The sequence below is a fragment of the Anguilla anguilla genome, chromosome 7 (genome assembly GCF_013347855.1).
Source record: "Anguilla anguilla isolate fAngAng1 chromosome 7, fAngAng1.pri, whole genome shotgun sequence".
Taxonomy (NCBI): domain Eukaryota; kingdom Metazoa; phylum Chordata; class Actinopteri; order Anguilliformes; family Anguillidae; genus Anguilla; species Anguilla anguilla.
The window spans coordinates 20,223,241-20,246,574 of NC_049207.1; the positions used below are offsets into that span (position 1 = coordinate 20,223,241).

Here is a 23,334-nt window from a genome sequence, read left to right on the forward strand (position 1 = left end):
TCCGCAGAAAATTACCATTTTTGATAGTACTAAAGAATATTGCTGAAAAAAGATGATATCATTGCTATCTCTATCTCTGCGTAGGTGTGTGGACAGTGTGTTTGGGAGGTTGGGGGGGGGGGCACTTATAAAAAGAGCAAGAGGTTAACTTTCCTGGGCAGTCGTAAAAATGTGCATCAGGTCTGTCTCAGTTTCATTTACATCAGTAATGCTGGTTCAGCCACTGTTCTTTAGCAGCAGTTATGGTGCCTGTTTAAACCGCAAAGATCAATGGAAACCATCTGAAAGCCAACTTGAATTTCATCAAACTTTAATAGTGTCACAGTGTTACAAAATTCCACTTACATGCATTCTGACACAGGGGTGGGGAAGGGGCACAGACAGTGAATTCACTATAAGATATGACAGCAGATTGTGCTGGTGCACCAACTCCCCAGATCTATGCCTCAATCAGGGGATAACAGGACAGACAGCCTAGGGGAACCAGACAACACGGCAGAAAACCCTAATTACCAGGCCAGACGCCACCACCATCGGTGCTGCCCTTTGTCCTGACACCCGGGTTGCCTACACAAGACTCCATTTCCCACCAAGAGCACTGACAGGCACTGTAAAAAAAAAAAAAAAAGATTTCTGAATGCATCCTCAGATGATGAGGAATACATTTCCCTTGAATAAATTACAGAGAACACAGAAAGACCAGAACCAGAACTATACGCAATTTATTGTAAGTGCGGTCTGGCTTAAGTCACTGAGTATTCTTATGAGGTTTCAAATGAGAAAGCTATTACTGGAGTCTGCATGTGTTTGCAGTTAGGCCATGCGCCTCTCAGAGCGTTTCCTAGTGATCCGATTGGCCAAAAGAGATCCTCAGCCCGAACGTGCGGCTCCATGACGGCAGGCCATTATAGTACTCAGTGGGTTAGCATGCATTAGGCCAAACTTTTAATTTTTATTTCTGAGAACAGTCATTAAATCGTTACCACGATCAAGCATTCCAACCCATGACTCGTTAGAGACTGTCCTTGAGCAGCTACTCAATCAAACTGCATTTAAGCAAATGCTAAACTCTCAATTTTCCTCTCAGTGACTCAGTGAATTGATCTTTACTCAAACATGAGCAGAAAGCAATGATGAGAATTTAAACAGCGGAACTCAAACACGGTACTGCAGGCCAAGGCCTAATGGGAGAAATACTCTGTTGGGATGACTGACATATTAAGGGAGGGACATTCAGCTCATAATCCACCCATACAAGACAGCAAGTAAAATTAAGAAAAAATGGAAGTTAATGTTATTAGGCCTGACCTGGAGGTGAAGTGTCACATCCACTGGCTCTTTCCTGTGGATGCCATATGATGCACTGTCCCAGAGGATAAATGACTACCTATCACATCTGGCCACCTCAAACAGCACCCGCACACACCCGCATGCACACACACACATGCTGGGGTGGACGTTTTACATATTATATGCAGTCCACTTAAGGACAAAACAGATAATTATTGAGTGTAGGCCGCATCTGAGAGCAGCAATAGACAATACCAGACATCCCCCCCAAACTGCTGACTGCAGCTGCCCAGGTATTCAGTGTAGATGCCAGAGCTTGGGTTCAAACTCAGACAAGCCAGTGGGAGGGGCACTGGATCCAAGCACCACGCCGAAAAAACTACAGGAGGAAAATGAGGAGTTTGCTAGCACCTTTCCCCTCCCCTGCAAGTAATGTCTGAATGATTCCTCCATCAGACTTCCCCGCTCCATTTCCTCTCCTACCGCATAGCCACACTGTCTGGAGGGAGTTGCCCTGACAACAGTCGCCTTGGTTGCAGAGGGCCAGATGTTATGGGGGGGGTGCACTCATGTGTTCAGCAACTGTTCCTCCATTGCGGAGGTCTCTCAGTGAATACCAGGAGCACTATAACATGCAGAACAGATGACTGCCACAGACAATGAGGAAAATGGACCCTCCACCTCTGGGGAACTTCTAATGGCATACTTACCTTCCTTCACCTTTTAACGATGCTTATTTAACAGAATAAAAGCATGTTCATAATTAGATAGGAACTGTAAATGTCCTGCCTAAAATATTTATTTTAGAAAAGTGCTTGCTCTCGCTTTTAAAAAAGGCCTTGAAATTAATATGAAATTAATTGGAACAGCAAAACGGGGAAGACTTTGACACAGACTCATACAAAGATATGTGGTAAGGATGAAGACTTTACTAAGGCATTAAGACGTTGTTCTTAGCTGCCAAACTTGACAGACATGGCACAATCTTTAGTCCCCAGGTGACAGTGAACAGCTTCACTTCACTAATTATTTGTTTTACCCTCAGAAGTCATATTTTAAACTTAGAAGAGGGAACAGAAAGTTCACAAATTAATGAGGACCAAACCCGAACAATACATTTTTAAAAGTTTCTATTTGAAACCATTCATTTAATAATAACAGCAAGATTATGCAAAGTAAACCACAGAACACCATATAGAAGGGCAATATTTCAGTTTTGCTTTTGGAGCATTTTACTGGAGACATCGGTTTCTAGCTCTGAATACTGCACCTGTAAATGAGTAACCTTTGCAGTGGTACAAATACAGTGTTATATCCCAGTGAACACACATCATTTATCTATGTTGCTGCCCATAAAGAGGGCTTCGCTTCCTGCACCATGTTGGTAAACGCAGCCGATCAGGAAAAGGGTACGCAAACAGGAAGGCGGGTGAATTTTATTCCTGGGCAAAGAAATTCTTCTGCGCCACCACAAAACCCTGAGGGCTTGGTGAATCACTCTGCACTGATAAATAATTTATCAATGGACTACAACAGAGATCAAGGAATAACTGACTTAGTTGTAGAAAGAAGATAAAGTATTTCCTTTTGTGCAGTACACTGGAAAAGTAGGCCTACTGTATACTCTGAATTCAGATGGCACATTCCATTCAGACTGAGACCATTCATTCCTCTAAGCCAATAGGCGGAGAACACAGAACACTGAAAACAGAGTGCTGAACACACAGCGGAACACTAAACACAAGCATGGATCAATTTGTTTGGCAGCCCCCAATATTAACTACTGTTGTTAACTAGAATTGTTAATATGTGATTAGAACGTTCTTAACTGAATGTTCTAATGCTGATGTAACAACCACTACCGGAAATGGAATGCAATGGAGTTCTAGAACACTGACAAAACATTACACAAAACCTGCTCTTCAAAAGGTTAATTAGGGTCATCTGCACAGGAAGTGAAGTTGGCCCATGTTCTGGGCTGCAGGTCAGGCGCTAGGGGGCTAAAGATTGCAGGGGTCAAAGACAGAGTCTGAATGCAGAGTACAGATCAGTGACCCGTGATTGTCTCAGGCTCCGGATCACACACGGCTGGGCGCCAGAACAAACGAACAGCCATGCCTCTACCTTGCCCCGACGCCACCCGTCTGCCTCTCTCCTCCTCTCCGTCTCTCTTGGCCCTCCCTTTCCCTCTCTCTCTCCCTCATGCACGGCAGAGAGAGGGATAAGGAGAAAGTATGTCAGTGCTCAGCCTCGTACGTTCAGCGCTGACACACTTCCACGCGTAATCACACAGCATAAAGCTCATCTGACGCAGCCTGAGCGATATGCTGCGCTCGCTAGCACAGCGCAGACCACCACACTGAGGCCTGCTGCCTCACAGGGCCGCAGGGACGGAAGCTGCACAAAGCTAAACGCGCTAACGGCTAGCCTCTCGGTGCAGCGTACACCAAAACCACGACATGCAGCGGAAATCTCAGGCACATGCACAAGTACACATACACACACTCACACACACACACACACACACACACTCACACGCACAAACACACTCACACACGCACACACGGACACACGGACACACACACACGCCAGGGGTCCATATGTACTTCTGCGCCTCGCAGAACTACATTACCCTCGAACAGGAAACAGAGGTTTTCAGGAGGGGAAAGGGTGGGGGAAGGGGGTTATCAGTACACAACACGCGGGTTGAGGGACCAGTATCACCCCTCCCCAAAAACCCTCCTTGCTCCTTCTTTGATCGTTCACACAGAACCAAGAAAACAGCGGAACAGCCGCTCTGTACTAATCATAAAGCAGGAACTTAGACTGCCAGCAGCACTGAGAATAATGACAGACACAAAAATAAGCTTAGCGACAACACCAAAAATAATACAAATGCGGATTTCATTTGAATCCACCAGTCTCTCTGTACTGAATGTTAACCGTCACCCCAACATTCAAACCGGGACTGTTTAACTAATTTCACCCACACCAGTAGATCAATGACAGGGGAAACATGAAGTACCAAAATACCAACAAAAATACATGTATTCTGATCACAGCTATAGAGAGATACCAAGAAAATATGCACTGGGGCAGTTTAGAAAAGCCCAATGGAATTCTAATGAGAAAATTCCAATGCTTTGAGGTGAGGTCAGGGCACTAATGAAAAGTGTCACCATGAAACGAGAATACAAGACCTTGCTTCCTAACCCACACATCACAGACTAGCCCTGGCACAAACTGTTTGAACTGGAAACTAGGCTCATATATTCTCCAGAAATATTAGGCTAAATAACAGGGCAATGGTCCCTTTGAATGACACTACTGGACCAATTAGGCTACATCTTCCACTAATCTTTTATATCCAATCCCTAATTCAAAATGTTCACATTTCAGACAAAGCAGTAATCTCTTTCTTCCGGCCTCTTTATTTCTATTTAAATATTCAGCCTTAATATTATAAGTAGATTAATTTGAGAAATTTCCGGTAATGTTTGTCAGTAAGGTAGCTTAGGCCTGGAAATCCACTGAAAACCTAACATTCCAGCAAACAGAGAACTAGGCCTAGAAGTAACCAAAAAATAATATTTGGTGGTTCAGAACAGAAAGCCATGGTCTGGCTGAAAGGTGAAACTGACGCCACGGTTTCTAATGCTTAGCCTATTTGTGTACCGACACGAATCGCCTCATGTGCGTTCTCTCTGCTGCGTAACACACTTCCCACTTCAACTTCCGCCACCTTTCAAACAAATGCAGTCGCATTCAATTACGACCAAGGGAGTCACCCCATTGTTTGCTCTCGCCATGCACCATTTTCTACTGACAACAGACACACTGACCGCACCACAAGGACTACAGACACACTGGCTGTGGATGCACTACAGAGTACAGATACATAGACTGCTGAGAGTGGCCTGGACTGTGGCAAAACTGGAGCGACCGACAGCACAGTGTGCAGGTTTTTCATTTATTCACGCGCATCAGAAACCTCATCGCTACGGTACCGCGCGGAACAAGACATCAGACGTACAATTCTGCAACAGAACAGGAGTCAGCGGTGCATGGAGGAAACATTCCATTTCAGTGTCCTGGGACTGAATCCTCCCTGACAGCCCTGATGCATGCTGGGTAATCTCTGCTGCTCCTGAGAGGGGATGCCAACAGCAGACATGTCACAAAGATCATCTTTGGTTCCATCAACGTGTATTAGATATCACTCAAATTATATTGTGTGTGCTTTGCAATGATATTCTTTAAAGTCAGTTCTGTACTGAATCTGCTGAGTAACCTAAATTACACCAAAGGAAGATGCAAAAAAGAACTGTTCATTATTTAAAGAAAAAAATAATAATTCGCTTTAGGGTTTTGAGGTAAAGCAATTGCAATTCCCATACTACTGAACCCACCAGAAATATATAGGCTAATCCCACACCAAAAAATAAAACTCCATTCAACCATACTAGTTACACTCATACACAGTAAGATGTGTTGTGTTAATTCAACTCCAATGTGGACCATTTATTTCTTTTATTTTTATTTAACCTTTATTTACCCAGGGTAGGTTCGCTGAGCACGGATGCTCTTTTGCAGGAACGCCCTGCTTCACACTCATACACCTGGGAGCTGCCCAGTACAACCACAGTCCTCTATTGTTGGCCACTGAGCAGCTACATATGTACCTTGTAAGAGTTGATTTAACACTGAACATCTTACTGAGTGAGACAGTTCAAAAAAGGTTTGTAGCCTACGTCTGCAGCTCTAATTTCACCAAGAATAGCCTACATCAAAACGTGTAAATGGAACAAGAACACTCCCAGAATAACCCAATGTGCCTAACAATAGTTCTGGCTGGGATGAAATTAATCACACCTTTCTAGTACCTTCCCCTACCATAAATAAAATGCACAACGGTTCTTCAGTTGATAAGATGCAGTCGCGGTTCTCGAACAGACTAAAACAAACCAATAATGCATCTGTCAGAGAATAAACAAAGACCCCCCTGTTTCTCAGATATGAATCACACAAGTGCTCCTTCACCAGGAAAGGGTCCAGTCAAAATGATTGGAGGTAAAGGGGGAACCATCGAGGGCAGAGGCCATGTTCATGCTACTGCTATACCAAAAATCTCTATTACTGTATCTATACAATTGTGCTACAATTAGCCTAACTAGATGGGGTCATTTTTCATAGTTAAGACTTTTCTCCTGAATTAAATCAATAGTTTCCAAATGGCAACCTTAAAAAATGTCAGAACACTTGGTTTTGCAGTTTACTCCATTTCAAATTGCAGCAGGGTCTACTGTAGCACCTTGTTATCTAATAAAATATTTTGTTTTTTTTGGGATATATTTTTGAATTACAAAATGCTCAAATCTGTGACAAAACTTCTTTCTTGGCATCTTTCTCCAAGACAACGAGGAGATGCAGAAATCCATAAAGCAAAAAAGATACATCAGCCCTTTTTCGTAGGGAGAAAAAGACATTTTTAAAGCTTTTAAGGCTTTCAAAGTGGGCCTACTTAGCATGCCAGACCAACGCTCAGGACAAATTATTCATTCAACAGCCTCAGATCTGAGAGGAACGGCCCACGCATCACAAAATCATTAATCTCAGCTCAGAGCAGCTCGGAAAGGCTCCAGGAGGGGCAAAAGTGGCCCCCTGCATCACGGTCGGTCACAGGGGCCGAGTCGCCAAACGCCAAATTCTTAACGCCAAATTGAGGGCCCTGCAGATCTCCCCTATCAACCGAACGCAACACTGAGCGACCCGACGAGTCAGCCCGCAGTAGGCTTTCGCACAGCGGCCGAGAGCCCGGGGCCGGCGCCAAGAATCTCACGGCTTTCCGGCCCGCTGCCGCGTGAACGTCACCGGGAAAACACACACACAGTAAAACACCGCCACAGCACTCCATGAAACAGTCGCGGTCCAAATGATGAACTGCAAATCACAACTCACAGAAGAGTAAATGCTTTGTTTCCGTGGACGCTGTTTTCCCTTTCCTCGCTCATAAGGCGCCGGGAGAAGACGTCAAGGACAAAGGAGAAAAATCTAAATCAATGTCCGGAACACATTCACTTTCATGCTATCTTTTGTTAGGCTGATGTTTCACCACTTTGGTTGCACAAAGTGACGCCGACTTTCAACAGTCCACAACAAAGACTTTCATATCCCCACACCCCCATCATTTCACACAGCTCATTTCCAAATTTGCACTGTAGATACAGAAGGATGTACTATACGCAGAGAGATTCAACTGAGATCAATATTCAGGAAGGAGGCTGTAGGAAGAACCTCTTATTCACACTGGCTGGGTTTTCTGAAGCAACCGCAAGTCCAACTTCAGCACAAAGCTGCTTACCATTCAAAGAGGATCTGCAGCACTGCACTGCACAGCATTATCCAAGGCGGTCTACCTGAAAGTATCAGACTGGCAGAACAGAGAAGAAGTTCTGACACATTTCCATTGTGACCCATTTAAGGGAGGAAATTGGCCCATAATCGAGAGTGAGGCAGAATGGACTGGAGTGGATTGATAATGGGCAGCTGCCAGTCTTAAATCCTGCTGCTGCCAATTGCGAATAGCATACCAAAGCCATTTAGGAAAAGTGGCTATCAATGTCGCAGTGATCACAGAGGCATTGTGGGAACATGCTGAGTCATTTGCCTCCGGTGTTTAAATTTTGTTTAATAAACTATAAATCGGAGTGAAGCCCCAAAACACTGCAAATGTTCCTGACGGGCGAAGTGACCATGCCAAGGATTTGACTGACCCTGGAGCCATTGCAGCTTTCTCCTTTTTCTACATTTGTAAAAGAACAAGAACAAAAAATGTCATGTCTACAAGCAGGAGCCCCTGATTGACCACTGAAAGAGACGTTTCATTTCATTGGGAAATTTATTTATTTATTTTTTTAATTGGACTTTTTCAGCGAGAATCCAAGGACAGAAATTTAAACAGACCATGAGGAACTGATGAATAATGTGTTCAGGTCAATCTCAGATTTAGTTTGCAGGTTAGTTAAATTACACAATTCAATACTTCCATATAAAGCACAGGTGTCAGAATACAGGCAGTGAATTTCAGAGCCAGTGACTAATTTCAGTTGTTGATTGGTTAAAAAATCTACACAGCTTGTTGTTAAGGCCTTAATCGTCGGCAGCTGGTTGGAAGGAAACCACAAAAACCTGCCGACACTGTAGCCATCCAGGACTTGAGTTTGACACCCCTGGCATAAATGATTGTCATTTTTGGACAGTATGTAGACTCCATGTTGTATAAGCCCCGTGTATCTGCATCAGATCCGCACATTTTCACACCGTCACACACGAGAAAACCGAAGTTCATAGACACTGCATTATGAAACAACCACGTGTGTCCAGCTGAACATTCCTGTGGTCTCCCTACAGCACATCATAAGTCCACCATCTCCAACCATCACAGACAAGGAGAGGGAAAGCAACCAGCTGCAGTGTCATGGACACTCAAAGATAAAGCAGCGGATTTAAATACATGACGTGAAGCACGGCAGACCTTCATAAACTCTCCCCCAGGGCACAGGTAAAAATCAGAGCATTGGAATAGTGATTCTCCATGCCCTTCATAACCCACTGTCTGTCGCAGCACCACTCTCTCCTGGAAGCCACTCAAATTCAGAACAGAGAGGACGTCTGATGGCGAGATTAGGGTTTCCCCAAACGTTCTTAGCCCACCACCCACTAGGTGAGAGCAGAGGTGGATCTACAAATTCCGCACACATACACACCCTATCTCGAGTGGCCCCTTGGAACCACTAGTGCCGGGGAAAGCTTTCCCCATCATACCTTCCATGATCCACCCAAATGAAAGCATATGTGTTCTGCGACATACCCGTTCTTAAAATGTAGCCAGAAACATCTTCAAATGTGTAATTTAAATCTTTCCAATACATAGGCTGCATGCGCAATGTGATGCAATGTAGCTGCAGGTAAACAGAAACTAATGCAGAGTATGTAGCTAGCACAGTTTTTAATTTTCCCAATGTGATAGAGTGTATAATATATAATTTCACATGCTATCTCAAGACCCACGTCAGTCATCCTCACGACCCCCCAGCGGGTCCTGACCCAAAATTCGGCAAGTGCTGGATCGCAGAACAGGCTCTTCATTTTTCCAGTGAGGGTCTCTGCATAATCTGGTGTGCAGGTTTTTTGCACGTGTGCCTTTTCGGAGCTGTACTGCGAGAGACATGCAGGTGTAAGCAAGCACAGGTGAGCCACCCTCGCAGAAAGAGGTGCGTGCGTGTGTGTGTGTGTGTGTGTGTGTGTGTATGTGAGTGTGTGTAAGCTTGTGTGCTGTGTGATGCAGATGGGGACATTACTCTGCTGTGAGGGTGAGGACTTTATGTCCCTACAACCCAAGTGAAAACAAGAGCATCAGGCATGCCTTTAGTGCCAGGGAGCAACTTACACCAGCTGTATCAATTAATATTTTATGAGTAACGAATTAGATTGCACAAGTCACTCTAAACATTGAAGCACCCCCAAAAACTGAAAATGCACCCCCAGCTTGTGATGCAAGAGAATACAGACTCTCTAGCAAAAGACAGACCATGGCTCCCTTAACAGGCAGGCAGGCAGAAATATTTCGCTAAATCAAGAAAATCTATTTTTAAAAAAAAGATCCACTGGAGCCAGGAACACATTTCCCTGGGGCATTATAGCTGATAAAAAGAGAAAAGAGAAGCAAAAGGGAGGGAGGCTGTTATAAACAGATGTAGGTGGTAGTAGTACTGAACCTATAAAAATGTTGAAAGGATGACGGGGTGGGTTTGGGGGTTTGGCGGGGGTTTGAGGAATTTATGACAAACTGAGCTGACTCACCAGCATGCCGACTGGGTCAAGGCTATTCTGCTAGAAATTACCATGCATCTTCAACCAGGGAAGTGTAAATCTATTACGCTGTACTTGACTTTCAAGGTAAAAACTGAACATAAGGTGTGAGCACTGTTCATAACCTACAGTTGCTCTCATGAACCCTCTTGTTTTCACCTTCTAGTGACAAAGCAAATGTACTGTCATTACTTTGATCTGAGGGAGCCTCTCGGCTTTGTGACGTGAGTCAGTGAGGTTTGAAGGTTGTTTAGTCACCAAATATTTTTAACTTTAGGTTTATAGAGAGGGCTGCCTGTCTCTTCCCATACACCTTCACCTCTTGACTGAGACAACAATGACAAAGTTTGGCTTTATAAACATGGGGAGTTTTGTTTTGTAAAGATGGAGAGGTTGGTATTTTAAAGATAAATAACTTCATTCTCTTAAAATGGAGAGGTTGGCCTTTTAAAGCTGGAGAGCTTGACTTTGTAAAGTTGGAGTGCTTGTCTTTTCAAAGAAAAGCTGGCTCTTCACAGGACGCAACTGGCTTTGCTGCTCCAACAACACAGGGTTCGAGTCTCTCAGGGTTCCTCAGGCTACAGCTACATAAGCTCCCCCTGTCTACTTGCCCAGCACATACTGGTTAGTATTTGTCCTCAGTGAGTGACCTCACCTCACCTCAAGTTGGTGCTAGCTGTGCTGCAGTAGCACATGAGCTTCGTAAATTTGGAAATAGTCACTTGCTCAAGGGAGAAAGTGCGGGAGGACAGCAACATGCTGAAGCTGCAGAATTCCCTGTCTGGATGCAGACTGTCCATCAGAGGTGGCAGCCATTCCAAACTGGTGAAAACAGAGGGGTTGCAACTGTTTTACACAGAAGAATAAAATCGAATATCTATTATAGCCACTGAGATTACTGAGAGGCTTGAACCCTCACACAAACGGTTTAAAAGGTCCTCAAAGTCCTATCCAAACTGCAGGGTTAGTTTGAGGAACAGCTGAAATGAGAAGCCCATGAAAACATCAGCGTGAAATGGACATCAAGTAGACAATTCCCTTTAACTTTATAGGGCCCCAAACTGCTGGTAACTGTACAAATAACAGCTGACGTCTGTGTGTGATTTTACAATGCATCTGCGGAACTGAAAAAACACCTTAAAGAGCCGTAATAAAACACTGCATCCTAGTATGACTTGAAATTGTAACTGAAGAAGAAAGACTGCATTTTAAAGTCTAATTCATAAGGAAGGTTAGCTTTCTGCTAAAACAGTGAAGACATTCCATTCGGCTAAATCAATAATCCCTAGTCCTTCTGCTACATCCCCATTAATGGACGTTCTCAAAACAAGATATAGGCCAAAAGAATTTTGAAGAAAAAAAGACAACAGAACAGAATTCAGTGCCTCTGCATCTCTTGGGTAACAGACCAAAAAAAGAAGCTGGTATACCCATCCTTCAGCAAAGCCAACAACAAAGGATGTTCAGGGTCACTCACAGTTTCAAGATCACGGATGAGGAATTACAGCTAAGGCTACAGCATACGAGTGTCCGTCCTATAAATCTGGATGAAATTTATAAATGAATATAAATGCAAGGTGTAACAAAGAATACAACATGAAAATCAACATTTGCATTTCTGCTGCATAAATCTGCCGCGTAACAGAAGAGCGCCTTTCTCCGGGGCAGTCATTGCTAACATTCTCCCTGTCCATACAGTGCAAATGCCTGGTAATTACAGAATGATCTGTTGGCCTATATGGTCTCTCCCATCCACTCTAGCCATAGGCCTAAGCATAAGAAAAGAATAGAAGCATAAAAACACACCATTTGTTTTCCGGTGCTCAATAACAATCAGCTGCCTACAGCCGGTGTGCACCCACACGCTCAGCCTATACGCCGTTATAAACAGCGCATGCTGTTATAAAGCATCGATTGCATCTCGCGCTCGTTTAATCAGGTGGCAAAAGCTCATTGGTGGTGATTCAGTCTGGAAAGGTATGTACGGATAATGAGGCCAATCTTGTCCAGAGATCATCACTCTGAGAGAGATAAGCCCTACTGCGGTCAGGACGTCCTGCAGATGATTCGGAAGAGTTTTATTAGGCTATACGACGGGACAGGGGCAGACAATCCTGCAACTGGCCAGAACCCATCCCGTCACAGTGATACATCTCTCCAAATGGCATGTCCTTCCACTCCTGCAGCAAACTGAAATATAACTGGTGTTAATGTTAAGTTAATGACCCGCCCTTTCCTTGTATGAGAAGATGCTGTTGAGTCCATATTCTCCTGCAGGTACTACACTGCACACATGCATACATTGTGCTCGTGGAATTTTAAAATAATGGACTATAATTTCCGACTATCACCTGTGAGATTCCAGAGGAAATGACAAAATTATGATTGGATGGGCAGGTCAGCTTGAGAATCCATCTGACACTCAGCTTAGAAAGCTCAAATGTTCTCTTCCCTGCAAGGTCGTGAAGGTTGGGATTTCGCACGGGCGCTGGTGAAGAGGAATAAATTGAGGATGTGTCGCTTTCATCGGTCATCCAAACAATCAGTGTGGAGTGGGATTACAGATCTTCCCGCATCGACGTGGTGTAGCGCTGGGGTGTGGAGGACTGAGGAGTATTCATTGTCAGCAACTGCATCATCCTTCAAAGCAGAGTCACCAAACCTGGTCTTAGACAGCCACTGGGTCTGCTGGGGTCCCCAGGCCTGGTCGTGACGAGGCACAGGGTCTGCAGATTTCTGTTGTCACCCCACAGTATTGATCAGTTAAACCGTTTAAGTCATCGCACCTGATTTTTTGGGTTCAAAGTGAATGCTGATTTTAACATAAAATCCAGGAGACCCTGAGGTTTCCCAGGACAAATGTTGGCTGTACCTGATTAAGAGAGTCACTGTGAGTCTGAAAGGCCCTGGTGCAAAGTAGGACCACACCCAGGATAGGGTGAGATAACACAGATGCACGAGCATGCACAAGTGCACTTATACACATAAACAAACAGATAGAGATATCCAGCTGTATAAATGGATTTACTGTGTAAAACTGAGAACAATGTGCAAGTCACTCCGGATAAGAGCATCTGGCAAATGCCCGTATCATAACAGACAGACACACACATGCTGTCTATTACACGCATACACACACACACACACACACACACAATATTTAAACATGGTAATTAACATGTGAACAGGATGTCTTTGGCCAGTGGAGGGGTGGGGTGGGGAGGTAATACAGAAGCACATTCATGTTTGCTGCTCAGGGATACAACAGCTCCAGTGTTCCAGGAGCGAGGGCAAAAGACTCAGTCCTCAAACAAGCCTGTGATGTGATGTAATTGGCTAATTAAGAGCTCAGGTAAAGCATAAATCAGTCACCCTTTGGTACCCCTAACAGGAGTGGACCACCCAGCTCTGCAGACTGGCCTCACTGGGAGGGTTCGTGACAGCTGCTTCACAGTTTAATTGGTGCAGTGCCTTACAGCAGGCAGTCCTGATATAGTAGTATATTTTAACAGGCAGCTCCAGGATCAGTCCATTGACTAACACAGGATGAAGAAGAAAGCATATACCCTGCAGGCACAGACTCAACATACTGAGAGACATAAATTGTGTTCCTTATTTAGGGTGGTGTCATGCACAGGGCAATATCAGTCAGTATCAGTACATACTTACTTACACACACACAAACACACAGATACTGCCTATCTCAGCACATTCTATTAGCCTCTTACCTCTGGGACCATGATGCACCTGCCCTCTCCTCACCTACTTACTGCTACACTCACTACATCTGGGAAAGAGATGAACACTGTCTGGACACTTACACACACGCACACACACATGCACACATGAACACGCACACACACAGGTCCTGCGTATAGCTGAAAAAAGCATTTCACGGTGAGATAAATCTGTGTCACCTAGGCCATTTGCCAAATGGCACTGCATGACAGGGCATTTCACAGAAATTTAAGACGGACAGAAGAATAATGGAAGTCCAATCAATATCTATATTTCACAGCTAAAAAAACCCAACTATGTGGTTTCAACACTGTCGCTGCAGATGGGCTAAACCATATGAGGAGAAATGAATGGATGGTTGCCTTGGATACTGCTCTCTACTAAGGTAAAAACCTAAGTTAAGAGCAATTGGATCTTTAATAAGACACATAAGATTTTCAGACCGTTTAGAGACCTAAAGCTTGTCCACATAGGCTACATATTACAATTTGCCATAATGTTTCTGAGCATGGACAACATGTAGGCTAATGGTTGAACAGAGTACAGTTTCTTTCCGTCAAGAGAAGGTGTATATTGGCAAAACTGTCTCTTTAACAATTGAGATTTTTCGACCTCTTCCTCTAAACACTGGCCAGAACCTAGTGCCAGTGTGAGCTCCACTCCCAGTATCCCTTCAATGTGAAAATTCTGAAAATATCAAATTTTCCAAGAATTCAAAGTAAAAAAAAAAATTTTTTTGGAGGTGCCAAACATCTCCAGATGAGGTTTAGAGGTTTATGACTCACAATAGCAAGGACATAAACCTCCCTTCTTTGCTTAATTTGACACCAAATGAAATAGGCTACTATGCACCATCAGGCTAGGTCTCAAAAAGGGTCTTCACCCTGTTTCGACTCTAAGTTCAGGAACGCACTCTGGCCTGGGGCCGAATGTGTTCCTGACTACCAAAGTCCTCTGACCTGCTGCATGCTGGGCAATGCAGGGCAGCATAGGCAGATCATGCAGGCAGATGAAAGATTAAATGCTTTGCAGAACATAATAGAGCCCTTTGCTTCTCAGACCACTAAAGAAGATTTATCACCGCTGATAAGGGTTAATAACTAACTGTCTGAAATAGGCCGTGCATTGTGTTAATATCCTGCATGAGTGCAGGAAAGCCTTAACATTTCCCAAATTTGACTGGACCTACGGAAACTCCAGAATCAGGATGTGGAGCAGGATTCTTGTGCTGGAACAAAAACAGATCTACACACATTTAATTTGTGGGTTTAATTAAAATAATCGATTCACAGTTAATTGTGTTCAAGATCTGAATGCCTATGAATTCTACTTAAAAAGTAGGAGTGGGCATCACTATTATTCAAAGAGAGGTAATTACCTAGACCTAGGAGTAGAATAGTAGTATTATGCACCAATAACATGACAAACTAATTATTAATGAGCTTGAGAAACGGCTGCAGTGGCAACTGAAACCTTTGAATGGTCCCATTTGTTTCCTTCAAGCCACACAATGCAGGGTTATTCAAAAACACGGCCGGCTCCAGGAGTAGGATAGTCTACGCAGTTCCAGGAGAACAAAGCACACAGTCATGCTCTGCACTTCCGTCGTTAAAAATTAAACCGCTCTAAGAAATCGAGTCCCAACACCCGCGCCTCTTAAGAGCGTTGCAGGATCAAAACTGGCCGCAACGTGGAGCAGCTGTGAGGGCTGCAGGTTTGAACTGCAGGGAGGACTTTACTCTACAGTCTCGAGGAGTCAAATTCACCTCAATGTATAATCTTAAAAAATAAAATCATTTAAAAACTACAAGCCCTAGATAAGGGAAATGCATTATAAAGGTATATTAAAAGACTTACTTAATTAACACTGCTGATTAACTATTTGCTGGGCAAAATGACGCCAAGTTGGCTCTTGCACCAGATAACAGACTGACCACAAAATCACTCTTCACAATATGTTCATATGGCCTCATTTTCTGCTATGCATTTTACTCCTTATAGCAGAAATTAATCTTCAAAACGAGCGTGCAATGCAATTTCTGCTTTCTATAGTGCATGAGGCCATGATCAATTCATTTTGCTGGGCAGCTGGGAAGAAGCACCTCCCTCTGTCCCTCACATGCTCCAATCACACGACATGTTTCTCAGGATGCCAGCTACACATACAAGCGCAGCTTTAAACATGTGCACATAATTCAGACGTGGCACCATGCACTATACCCAGTCAGTTTAAGATCAAATAAAACCCAATTCAATTCCTGCATTTCCTACTAAATGTGATGCAGGAAGCAGTCTGGGCTCCAAATGGTCTGAGCGTTTAAAAGAGCCGCTGATCCAGAAACAGGAAGCGGTTTACGTTTGAATGCATTTGACTCCGCAGGTCTGCCCGGCTTCCCCGACATTATTCCTCTGGGTGTTTTCAGCCGAAGGGAGGAAAGTCTGGGGAAAATGCCTGGGGTATAAAACAGGCACTTCTGTCACTGATAATTCAAGTTACCCTTTGTTTGTTGTTCCACTGAGATTTCAAATCTCCAGCAAGAGCTCAAGAGGGCTGAATTGGAAGCGTACAGAAGATATGAATATCACGCAAAATCCCCTATGTGAGATTCAAACAGTGGGATGTGATTAATTAAAATAACCAGCATAATCACAGCACATACGGGGGGTGGGGGCAAACTTCTGCACCAGTAGATGGACAGAAAATGTACTTGACCTGGGTGGGGGAGTGGAAGTAAATTGTGATTGTGGACTGCTGGTGGGGGTGGGGGAGATTACAATCATAGACTGGGCGGCGTTGGAAGGTGATTGGGAACCGGCGCCAGATCTATGCAAATAGTTAACGAATCCTGCTCTGACAGGATCCGGGACAAATTAGGCTAAACGGTGAGAAGAGCCAATCAGAAATAATTGTACTGAGGCCATCTTCCAAGTTCCACTCCTGTATAGACAGTTGTTTTATTTCTGCAGACCAGTGGGCTCATCTCTACGGTAAGTGAAAAATAATAACCTGCAAGATCAGCCATGGTGGCTCTGACAGTGGTAGATACGAAGGCGAAGAAAATGTGCACAATTTGCTGTGCAACAGAGACAGAGAGATGGACAGGCCAGCAAAGAAGTGTGAAATTGCACACAACCATTAGGCTATTGCATGTTGCATTATACCAATATACTGTAATTGCATAAACATTAGGCTACTGTATATTGTTGCAATTGTTCAAATCAATAAAGTTAATGGACTGCATTAATGCTTCGGCGTTTGAGTTCATCTTTTCCTCTTTTTGAAGCATTGTAACTCCGAGTGCAGAGGTTTGTTTGTTCAAGTAGAATGAAAAGACTCTGTCCAAAATCGAATTTAAAAATCTGTGAGTAGCAGCTATTGTCCTGTTCAAAAACCGACAACCACACAAACGCTCACTAGAAACTTCTGACCCCAACAGCGAAGCAAAATGGCTACCCTCACAACATTCAGAGACAAATAGGCTACCTATACAGACACTGGATAATGAAACATGCTTTTCTTGATTCAAAGTTGTAACCTTTTACTTCAAAAAACAAGTGCTGACTGTAGAGAAACAAAATTATTTTGTTCAAATAATGGTCCCCAAGTCTTTCCCTGAGAACAAACATGTTTACATATTTTCATGGTACCCTGACTGAATAGCCAATGTTCCTCATGAGGGACTTACTGCCATAACAATATTTTCCCTGATCCAAATCACCCTGAACGGTAACAGGGTATTACATCAGCATAAGCAAATACCAACCACTGACCTTTATTCATCCTTTAATTTACATTAATATTAATGAATATTAAATAAGAGCTGCAGGTGCCTCTATCCAGGGTGACTGGCAGAGGGTGTTTACTGTGTTTAATATGTTGCAATGTTTCCTTGCATCTTCTGATAGTTTATTAACTTACTAGCTCTTATCCAGAGCACCATGCATAGCGTACACCTATTAACATTGCATCCATTTTGTATAAATAGTCTTACTCAGCTGAACTTGCACTTCCCTTGAGGTAACAGAAATATCCTCCGCGTATCTTTCTCAAGGGTAAAATTACAGCATCCTGTTCAGGATGTGAGCCAACAAACTTCTGGTTAATAATCTGAGATACCTTATCATCGCACAGCCCCTTGCTACTGTGCATTTCTTAAGAGTACAAAAACAATGTCCGGTTTTGGGAATTCGAACCTGAACACCAGATGGCTTTACTTTCCTCAGCTGAACCCCCAGCCCACAGTTGAAATTAAAAGGCCCTCAGCGACAGGAGCGCCATCAGGTTTTACGGCCTTCTCCAGACAGAGTCAATTCTGCAGGGGAGTTTATGATTCTTGCAGCCGGGGTCGATTAGGCCAGGGGCCATTTCTGCACACTTCAGGGCATTCCATATCCCAACAGCCCTTGGTCCTTTTTAAACATGCACTTCCCCTTCCATTCCACCGAAGTCTCCAGTAAGCTTTCCTTCAGCATCTCACTGTGACATGCAGCGTTCACAGCGAGAGGTTTCACAGGCCAGTAGGCTATACACTCCCTGTAGGACTGTATGCATTTTAAGGCAATGCAAAAGGGAGCTGTAATCCACTGTATAGGCTTTAGTGCAATTACCCTTCAATCTCTGCAATCGTAGTAGTAATACTGACAGTGCGAGAACTCAACCTAGAAGGCCCATACCCTAAAAATGCAGACTCCATACATTTCACAGGGTTCCTTGCCAGATGGTGCCAAGACATATCTGGAGCACAACAAACAATGAATTATTACACTGCAAACAGACTGAGATTTCCCCCCCATCGCTTTCAGGCAAGCCGTTGACCTGAAAAAGCAGACTGACCATTAACCCTGCCATACTGTAAATGCTCCAGTTAGCAGCTATGAAGGAGGCAGCTAGATTTCCTATGCCACCCTGATGCCGTTTCCGGTTTGCAAATTACGCTATATTGCACAAACAGACTGAAAAAAGAGGAATAATGAGAAAGGGAAGGAGAGTGATAGATGGCAAGTAAGTGTTGGGAGAGAGAAAGAAAGAGATACAGAGGGATGGGCCTTCAGATGTCAGTCATTATATAAAATCACTAAGGCAACCATTCAGTTACCGTAACCATGGGCGACAAGATGAGCATCTCAAGGCATGGTATAAGAATCTAAACACAGCAGCCAATAGTAGGAGGCCAACTATGATGAATTGACATGCAAAATCATAATCATACGGCAGCTTTAAAGAACAGGCACCCCTCTGCTGCCAATGCTTAAACACACACACACACACACACACACACACACACCCTGCTTTAACCTGCATACTGCAGTAAGAATTGCACAATCAAATACTAAATTATGCTAGGCGCCTGAAATTAAACAGGTTAAAAGAGCTGGATCTTCATTTATGCATTCATAGATATCTGCAACAGGATGAAATGAAAACTCCCTCAGCTGAACCGCATGCAGGCTGACGGCATATTTTACGGTAGGGAGTATGGAGTCGGATCGTTCTATACTGCGTCTGCGACTCATCTCTCACTGGCAGTCAGACCACGGCTCATGTGACCAAAAGCCTATCTGCATATTCTCTATGCAGTCCATGAGCTTACAATGTGCAAGAGAGCCCACCAGTTAGCCAAACCAAGTTAAACCATCCTCTCATAATGTCTCCATTGTGTTGATTTGATTTACTGGCACAGTGATTAGGCTGCCTATATATATATATCCTGTCCTTTGGTGTTGGGCAGGTTGTGGAAGAGGGTGTAAAGTGGAATGATGTACAGATATGTAGTCCCCAAAATACACTAAGTGACTCCTGTTTTCCAATGAACATATCATCACTCATTCCTATCTTAGTGTTGTAAATGTATGAGATATTATTTTATTTATTTTTTAAATGGATTTGAGGCAGCATTTTAAGCATACAGACTGCCATTATGGCACGATTACAGGCAGGCCAAAATGGCCAGCAATGATGATAGGCAGAATGACCTATAATGAAACGTCTGAAGACAACAGGGGTACCCTTGAAATACCCACCCAACATTTAGTTACGAATTCGTTTGTGTTTGTTTTAATAAATGCAGGGAAATTCCAGCCAAACTGCACTTCCCATATGACAAGACTGCAAATGTAACTTTATTCTAGAGTTTCTAATAATAGCCTGCACCTGTAAGCAATCAGCATGTCTTTAATTACAGTAATTACTGCCAATAATTGATCCCCAGTGATAATGTTTTTAAAAGACGTTAGTCCTAACGGTCTGCTCTCCACTTAAAACATAGGCTACAAAACCATCCTGGCCTCACAATGAAAATTTAAAACTGCAAACTGTCGAATGAAACGCATACTCCCGGGTGCGAAGCTGACGCTTCACAGTGTTTAGAGGTTCGTGCTGCTCAACCCCACCCTTCGGTCGTTCAGCCTGCAATGTAGATATCTGCACCAAAGGAACACATGGCCCAGTATGTTAGCCTGATAGAAGCCCAAAATGATTTAAACTACCCTGTCTTTGGCTGGCCGCTTGTTAGCAAAGCTAACTGAAAAAAGAAACTCCCTTCGAAAAATGACAGTCAGGGTATTACAGCATGGCTTGCTAAGCTCGTGTCATTGGTGAGAGTGATCGAACGGAACGGAATGCATCCTGCTAGCTACCGTTGCACTACAATATTGAACGTGTGCAGTCACCACCAATGAATGCTGTTATGAATACGCATCTTCAGGTACTGCGTTATCTGAGACTTAACGTTAATGACAAATAATATGAATCAGCTGGCTAACATACGACTGGGAACGCACCGAAACAGCCTCGCTCTGCAACGTTTCTGTAGCTAACTAGCTAAAACTGATCAGACAACAGCTACAAAGCTAGCCACTCATATAACTGACCAAACACGCAAACTCTGTCATGGCAAACGAAAACACACCCCAACTAAACCATCTGCATTCCGCATCTTTATCAATTATGCAATACAGCACTCTGACATGCAAAGCAAAATAACGCTGCAGCACATCACGTCAAACGCATGACCAGCGTTTAATTGGGAGGGTACCGAAAAGACTTGACCTCGCGAACAGTTGCATTTACTTGGTTTCAGTAAAATGATAAATTTGTAATTTCCATCCAACCTAATAGTGACATATTTTGGGTTTCTAGTATATTCGACAACATGTAGTGCACAGCGAAGTCTTAAACAGAGAGGCAGACAATCAGGAAATACTGCAGATTCATCCAGCTAAGTAACACGTTTGCAAAAAAGATTGGCGTATTAATTGTTAGCAAAACCTGATAACTCACTTTGCATCGTTTTCTACGCGTAGTCCATATGGACGAAACTCCTGCGGGTGTTGTTCTGGCAGACTGCTAACAAGGGGAAACCAATTTATCTCCTTTGCAGCCACGTCGTTCGATGCCTGTCAGATCTTGAGAGGAACACACCTCAACTCAGGATGCTGTGAAAGATTTGCGAAACAAGGATGACGTTTAATCGCGAAGACGGTGACGAGAAGACGACAGTCCGAGTCCACTCTAAAACTACTACAACAAAAGTATTTCTGTGGTTTTGAATTCTAAGAATCTTTGGAAAAGTTTAACTAATTCTATCGCAATGACAGCGTAAAACGCAAGGAGCATATCTCAGGCGTGGATAGTTCCACGGCTCCGATCCGCTGTCTGCAAACCGGCACGCTGACAGCACTCCGCCCACACGGGACGTCAGCCATTTACAGCACAAGCAAAACAGACCACATACAAACACAGCGGACCCAAAGCTGCGAAGATGTGGGGTGAATCCCACTGTTGCTTAAAAGCATATCTGTAATGAAAGAGTTAAGAGCACGGGCTGACTGTTCATCGCGGGTATAGTGACGTACTCGTACACATCTGCATCGTTCCATTCATCTCCGGAATGGTTAAAAACCTGAATTCCCAAAGGAACATGGGACCACAAATCCGGAATCATCCGTCGATGTAAAACGGACAGGCAACAGATGATCCATTGTAACAGACCATAATGAAAGTAAATAGACTGCGAAGTGAGAACTCTTAGGGACTGATTTTACATGCAAACCAGAGGAAATGGTGCATATTTGAACATGACAATGGACCATGTGACATATAGTGGCGTGTTTTTCCTCCTCGTGGAAAAGAGCTTTTATCATTATGACTGAATCAAACTTTAATTTCAGAGCTAGATCCATTTGCATTGTGGCAGCTGTAGTAGGTTGAACTGGTTAAGGAAACTGAAACAAAGGTTGCAGGTTCAAATCCAAGATGCGACCCTGCGGCTGTAGCCTTGAGGAAGGCACTTAACCCAAAATGCTTAATGCATCATACATACATGAATCACATCTGTCATGTGCGGACCTCATAAATGTGCAGTAAGCTACATGCATGAATCACTTCTATCGGGTGGACGTCCTAATCTCAATTGACTGCCATTTATGAGATTTTTTGAAAGTATTTACATAACAAAGCTGGGTTTTTACTGAACCAGTCCTAATTGTGTTTTTTCCCCATCAGTGGTATATGAGTATCAATCCTGCAACCACCTGGCATTGTAGACCCAGTTCCCTAAAATACTGCCATCCATTACACACAGGAGTGCAGGACAGGTGCTGATGTTGCTGTTCCTGATGCGCCCTGTAGAGGGACCTCTTTTCTCCTTCTCAGGTGTGGCATTCAGTTTTATGGGTTCTCCATATCAGGAAGAGGAAAAACATAACTTAGCTTACAGCTGAAATGTTGAGTTATTCACTAGTGCTTTTTATTTTAAGACATTAAAATACTGAAATATATTGATTATATTTTATTGTTTGTCAGTCCCCCCCCCCCCCCCCCCCCCCCCCCCCATATTAACAAAGAGACTTTCAAGGAGCTCAAACCTTATTCTATCCATTCACCAAGAAGTTTCTTCAGTTATCTCACTTTTTTAGTGGGAGGGGAATGAAAATAGGAAACGACACATGCTAGTTTGGTATCTTCCCAATGGTAAAAATCAAAAGCACTGCTTAGCAGTTCAGTTTCTCCTGCAAGTAGCCTTAAAGGAACGGAAGAAAATAAGATGGGATTCAGTCTTATTCAGTGGTGCAAAAATATCCACGGATTAATTCTACATCAGAGAAGTTAACTCATATTATGCTGGTGCTACTGCTGGTGGCATTAGAAATGGACTAGTATGATTCAGGAGTGAAATTTTCCACACAGAGTAATATGAAAATGAGTCAAAATAAACACTTTGAAAAGTGGCTCAACGTGACCTACATTTTCACCCAGAGTTAATTGCATGCAACTGTTTTCCTCAGTACATCTGCATGATGCTGGCGATTACAGCACGCTGTATTTGCAGCACATCCCTGGGGGTGGTAGTTGGGGGGCGGGTTGAAGTGAGGTATTGGAGATAGTGACAAATCTGTACAGAAAAACAGCTGGATGGAACCGACTGGCAACGCCTT

The 23,334-nt window shown here is 43.6% G+C and overlaps 1 protein-coding gene across 2 annotated transcripts in view; it reads right to left on the reverse strand.

Moving 5' to 3' along the window:
• Nucleotides 1-21,646, reverse strand: part of jakmip1 (janus kinase and microtubule interacting protein 1) — a 66,386-nt gene extending 44,740 nt beyond the window's left edge. Inside the window, exons 1-2 of one of the 2 annotated variants that reach the window (XM_035425753.1) lie at nucleotides 21,179-21,627; nucleotides 514-608 (exon numbers count right to left, since the gene is read on the reverse strand). The gene's annotated coding sequence lies outside the window, so the exon portion shown is untranslated. Of the gene's footprint in view, nucleotides 1-513; nucleotides 609-21,178 lie in introns of both variants that reach the window. The other variant, XM_035425754.1, reaches the window with a different exon arrangement.
• Nucleotides 21,647-23,334: the final 1,688 nt, after the last annotated feature.